Source organism: Triticum dicoccoides, chromosome 1B (assembly GCF_002162155.2).
Source record: "Triticum dicoccoides isolate Atlit2015 ecotype Zavitan chromosome 1B, WEW_v2.0, whole genome shotgun sequence".
NCBI classification, from domain to species: Eukaryota; Viridiplantae; Streptophyta; class Magnoliopsida; order Poales; family Poaceae; genus Triticum; species Triticum dicoccoides.
This window is the reverse complement of record NC_041381.1, coordinates 416,817,513-416,823,555: the sequence shown is the minus strand read 5'-3', so window position 1 is coordinate 416,823,555 and position 6,043 is coordinate 416,817,513.

The following is a 6,043-nucleotide window of genomic DNA, read 5'->3' as shown; positions in this document are numbered from 1 at the left end:
AACAACAGCCGACCACATGCCACAATGCGCCCAGATACAGAGGGGCTGCTCACCCCCTATGCTTCATCGAAGAAGTACTGGACCATGAATTCCGACAAGGCTTTAAAGCTGTGAACATAGAGGCATACAACGGAACGACAGACCCAGGGGTCTGGATCGAGGATTTTATCCTCCATATTCACATGGCTCGTGGGGATGACCTCCACGCCATCAAATACCTCCCCCTCAAGCTGAAGGGACCAGCTCGACACTGGTTGAAAAGCCTCCTCGAAAATTCAATCGGGAGTTGGGAGGAACTCGAGGACGCTTTCAGGGCCAACTTTCAAGGGACTTATGTCCGGCCTCCGGATGAAGACGATCTAAGTCACATAATCCAACAGCCCGGAGAGTCCACCCGCAAGGTTTGGAACAGATTCCTCACTAAGAAGAATCAAATTGTCGATTGTCCGGACGCCGAAGCCTTAGCAGCATTCAAACACAGCATCCGCGATGAGTGGCTCGCCCGGCACCTCGGCCAAGAAAAGCCAAGGACAATGGCAGCCTTAACATGCCTTATGACCCGCTTTTGCGTGGGTGAAGATAGCTGGCTAGCCCGTAAAGGCACCAGCGACCCCAACACATCCGAAATAAGGGATGGCAACGGGAAGCCACGGCGTGATAAACACAAACGCCAAGACAAGGAAGAGAGCCCGGATAACACAACGGTCAATGCCGGATTCAGGGGCTCTCGACCTGATCAGCAAAAGAAGCCATTTAAAGGCAGTAAAGAGGGACCGTCCGGTCTGAACAGAGTCCTGGACAGACTATGCCAAATTCATGGCACCCCGGAGAAACCTGCGAACCACACACATAGAGAATGCTGGGTCTTCAAGCAGGCCGGCAAATTAAATGCCGAACACAAGGGGAGGGAAACACCAAGTGAAGACGAGGACGAACCTTGCCAGCTAAACACTGGGGGACAGAAAAAAATTCCCGCTAGAGGTTAAAACAGTAAACATGATCCACGCGACTCACACATTCACGAGAAGGCACGAACGTGCGCTCAGAGACGCGCATGATGTAGAGCCCATCGTACCCACATCTGACTTCTGGATGTCTCGTCCGATCACTTTCGATCACATGGACGGCCGAACTAGTATTCGTCGCGGAGGATCAGAGGCCTTGGTGCTTGACCCAATAATCGACGGATACCGTCTCACCCGCGTCCTCATGGACGGCGGCAGTAGTCTCAATTTAATATACGAGGACACTGTCCGCAGAATGGGGATAAACCCATCAAGAATTAGCCAAAGCAACACCACCTTTGAAGGGGTGATACCAGGCGTGGAAGCCTACGACAGGGGCTCCGTCATGCTGGAAGTAACATTCGGCTCCCCAGGCAATTCCAGAAGCAAAGAACTACTCTTCACCATCGCACCCTTCCAAAGTGGCTATCACGCATTGCTTGGAAGAACGGCCTTCGCCCGCTTCAACGCGTTGCCGCACTATGGCTACCTTACACTCAAGATGCCCTGTCCACGTGGCATCATCACCGTTAGCAGAATCACAGAGCGCTCCTCACGCGCAGAGGAACACGCGATGGCCCTGGCGGCCGGACTGTAAGCGGCCTCCAATATCAAAAAACATGACTGGTCATTACGACCACAGACATGGTTAGACGAGTCTGGTAGCCCGGATAAAACTGAACCAGGGCACCGTACATATAATCCCATAGCGGATACTAGGGACTGTAAATATTTAATGCAGCCCCACAGCTGGCTCAACCTTACTGGCAAGCGAACATCTTACACTTTTATTACAATCGCATACTTACGGTGTACTCTCCTACGAGTTTTCTTTTTTCCGCAGACAACAATCGCCAATACCCTTCCAGGATACAGCACAACGAAGACAAAGGCGCAGACATGCAGCAGGGCCCCGTTCAATAGGTTTCTTTTTAGATTAAGCCCCTGTGTAAACCTTTTCTACTGCCTCTTGTTGTTTAACTATCCCATGGGTTCCATACCCACAGAGGATACTGCCGTTATTGGCATTTCGCCACGACAGACTAAATGGCACGTACCTGGAAATTTAGGGCTTATAATAGGCTCTCGTCAGCCTATTTTCTTTACAAAGACCGAATACCCTCGGGAGTGTTCGGCGTCACGAGTTTGGCCTTATATGCATCAGCTCCGAATCATGTCTTTGGTCAAATGTTGGGTTTGCCCGGCTCCTGGGTTTGCCGCCTTACGTTCTGTTATTATCAGCTAAGGTGGCCAAAGGAGAACTACTGCGATTGTGCCCTAGTTATTCTGGATGAGCACCTCAGTAGAGAAAGCCGAAAACTGACTGTCATGATACAGCGAGAGACTGTTCAACCACTCAAAGACTCACCGGAATTTTTAGGATTCCTCCGCATTAACGAAGGGCCGTTTCCTGGCCATGCACATACGTGCCCGTATTCGGATGCACGCATAGGTACCAGGGGATACATAGTAGCCCCACCGTTAGACCCAAATGGCTAAGCGAAAGTGTTACAGCTATATAGTCCGGTTGCCTAGTTCGACGTGCGATCACCTCCTTAATGGACCAAGACGTTGGATCAAATGTGATTAAGCATATTTTTTGCGAACACCCCCGCATTGTACGCGTGGGGGCTGAAGCCAACGACTGCTAACTTTCGGATTACTCATATTTATATATAAAAAACGGCCGCAAAGGGGACACATTCATACTTCCTGGCAAAAGTATAAATATAGCCTCATAATCAAAATAAACATTGTTTTTACAATAATTCGACTTATCACTTGAACAAGACATTCTTCGAGCACTGCACCTATATTAGGCGGGCACCTTCTGTGACCTGCGCCAAGTAGTGCTCAGCTAGATATTGGCCTCTCACCGGATCCTGGGCCGCTATAACGATGGCCTCCATATCCGTCCAATAGGCTTTAATGCAGGCAAGAGCCATTCGTGCACCTTCTATGCATGCCGACCTCCTCATGGCGTCAATCCGAAACACGGACGCAAGGAATTGCTGCACTAAACCAAAGTAACTGTCCGGCTTAGGCCCCTTCGGCCAAAGATGGTCTATTACAGACCGCATGGCAAGACCGGACAGCTTGTGAAGCTCCACCATAGCAGCCACCTTCTCATTTAGCGGCAACGGGCGAGTGGTAGCATTGAATTGCGACCAGAAAAGCTTCTCCACTTCCTTATGACCTTGACCCTCGAAGAACTTGACAACGTCAGCTATACTATTCGCCAAGTTTGCATATGCATCTGCAGGACTCCAGCGCCCAGCCAGGGGAGCATACTTCGGATCCAAAAAATTCGTCCGCAGTAAGTAGGAGCCCCCTGCCACCATTTTGTCGGCCTGTTGGAGCTCGTCCCGCATACCCTGGATCTCGGTCCGCATCTCTTTGGCGGCATTAAGTGCCTTCTCCAGTTCGTCTGAACTAGCCTCATTCTCCTTTTTAAGGAGTACATACCGCTCGGCGGCATTTTTCAACTTCTCAGCCATTTCGGCTATCTTTTCCTCGCTTCGGCGATGAGCAGCCTGTTCGGCTCTCAATTCTTCGGCCGCCTTTAGGGCAGCCACATTGCTAGCCCGAGCTTGTTCCTTGGCCTGAGCAAGTTCCGCCCTCAGGGCCTCCACGGTAGCAGCACCATCTGCAGTACAAACACATGGCATTAACATTATGCCACTCTCGCATTTTCCTATACAACATAAGGTAAGCAGAGCACATCCCCTGGGATTCTTCCAGCCGTTTGTTCACCAACTTGATATCGGCATCAATAGATCCGATCTGCCTCCTTAGTTCGGCAACTTCAACAGATTGGTCGGCTGCCGGATTCTTAGATACCTACGCACATGTACGGCGCAACCATTACTATGTGATCCCCCATTTGCCGCCTATGGCGGGCAACCAGAGTCTCAGGGGCTACTATCCATAGGGAGCACACCTAGCACATGCTTCACAACCAAAAAATAGTGCATTTTTCACTACATACCTCAAAGCCTTTGAGCAGGCTTGTAAATGCCTCATTCAAACCGCTGCCAGCGGATGAAATCTTCGTGAGCACTATGCTCATTAAAGAGCGGTGCTCCTCCGAGAGCGCAGCTCGCTCCAGAAGGCCTGTCAGTACGTCCGGCCGGACATCGAACTGTGTCGGACCCTTCTCATCGCCCCCCATGGGAGCCAACCGCTCCGGGCTCAGGGCGACTGACGTGTTCGCTTCCGGCTTCGGCAGATCCGGAATCCTCCATGACGACACCTCAGTGTCGCCTACTTCATGAGGCAGAGAGGTGGGTGGGGTCTCACTCTCCATCATCTCGGAGGAAGATTCCCCGAAGAAGAACTATGTTGAGAGGAGCTGCTTGCCGGACTGCAAAAGACAAAGTCCCGGTTATGAATCTCGGAGAAACACCATACCTTCAAATTAACGATTAACTTACAGCTCGGTGGAGGGCTGGCCCGTTGGTGGGCACGACGTGGTGAGGGTGCCCGTCGTGGCGGAGCCCCCTGGTGATGCCTTCTTCCCTTGTTTGGGCATCTCCGTCTCCAAGTCTTCGGAGGCGGCCCTCTTCCTCCCACGTGGGGAGGAGGCTTTAACCTTCCCTTCCCGACTATCCTCCCCAGGGGAGGTAACGATTCCCCCGGTTTGGATGCATAGTGTGTGAAGTTCGGCTTCACTTCCCTTTCCTTCGCTTTTCCCTAAGGGGATTTTGCTGAGCACCTGCCCAAGCATCTTGGCCACGGCTGGACCAGGCGAGCCGTCAGGAAGTGGCGCCGGACACCTGATTCTCTCTGCCTTGGTGAGCTATTCCTAGCCATGGAGGGTTTTTCAGAATAATGGTTATGATAAATATAAACAAAGTGTCTGGCTTTATGGTTACTTACTTGGGTGTCTAGGAGATTGTAGCTTAGGCCCGCATCCTCGGTGGTGTCCAGACACTTCACTTGTGGTCCGAAGAATAATTTACACATCCCTTCGAGCTTCAGGCCGAAGGAGTGCTTAATAGTCCGCAGACCCTCTGGATTAAACTCCCACATCCGGAGAGGCTGACGTTTGCATGGCAACATCCGTCGGATTAGCATCACTTGAATTGTGCTGACAAGATTTATGTCCCTCTCAATAAGCTCCCGGATGCGATTCTGCAGTTCTAGTACATCACCAGCGGGCCCCCAATTCCGTCCTACATTAGTCCAAGAAGCCAACTATGACGGAGGGCCCGAGCGGAACTCGGGGGCGGCTACCCACTTTGTGCCTTTGGGAGCTGTAACATAAAACTACCTCCGTTGCCATACATCGGATACTTCCGGGAAAGAACCCTCTGGCCATGGGTGAGGGAGTCCTGGATAAGGGGGTATCCGGACAGTCGGACTATATCCATTGTCCGGACTATAGAAGCGTCAAGACTTAAGACTTCGGCTCGTGTCCGGATGGGACTCTCCTTTCCGTGGAAGACAAGCTTGGCCATCCGGATATTATATTTCCTTCCTTATAACCGACTCCATGTAAACCCTAGCTCTCCCGTGTCTATATAAACCGGAGAGGATGGTCCTTAGAAGGCCGATCACAATTACAATCATACCATCATAGGCTAGCTCTTAGGGTTTAGCCTCTACGATCTCGTGGTAGATCAACTCTTGTACTACTCATATCTTCAATATTAATCAAGCAGGAAGTAGGGTTTTACCTCCATCGAGAGGGCCCGAACCTGGGTAAACATTGTGTCCCTTGCTTCCTGTTACCATTAGCCTAAGATGCACAGATCGGGACCCCCTACCCGAGATCCGCCGGTTTTGACACCGACATTGGTGCTTTCATTGAGAGTTCCTCTGTGTCACCGCTACAAAGGCTCGATGGCTCGTCTCGTTGTCAAGGACGACATCACCTCTGGGGGAGCGCTGGCTGTAGGCCAGACTCTCCTGCTTGGCGGCTTCATTATGACCGCCCCATCGGCTATCGCGCCGACGATGGCCTCTCGGGTCATCACGCATAACCTTCGCATCGATTCGGAGCTCGCCGAACAGATGGATCTGATGGAGCTCTCCTC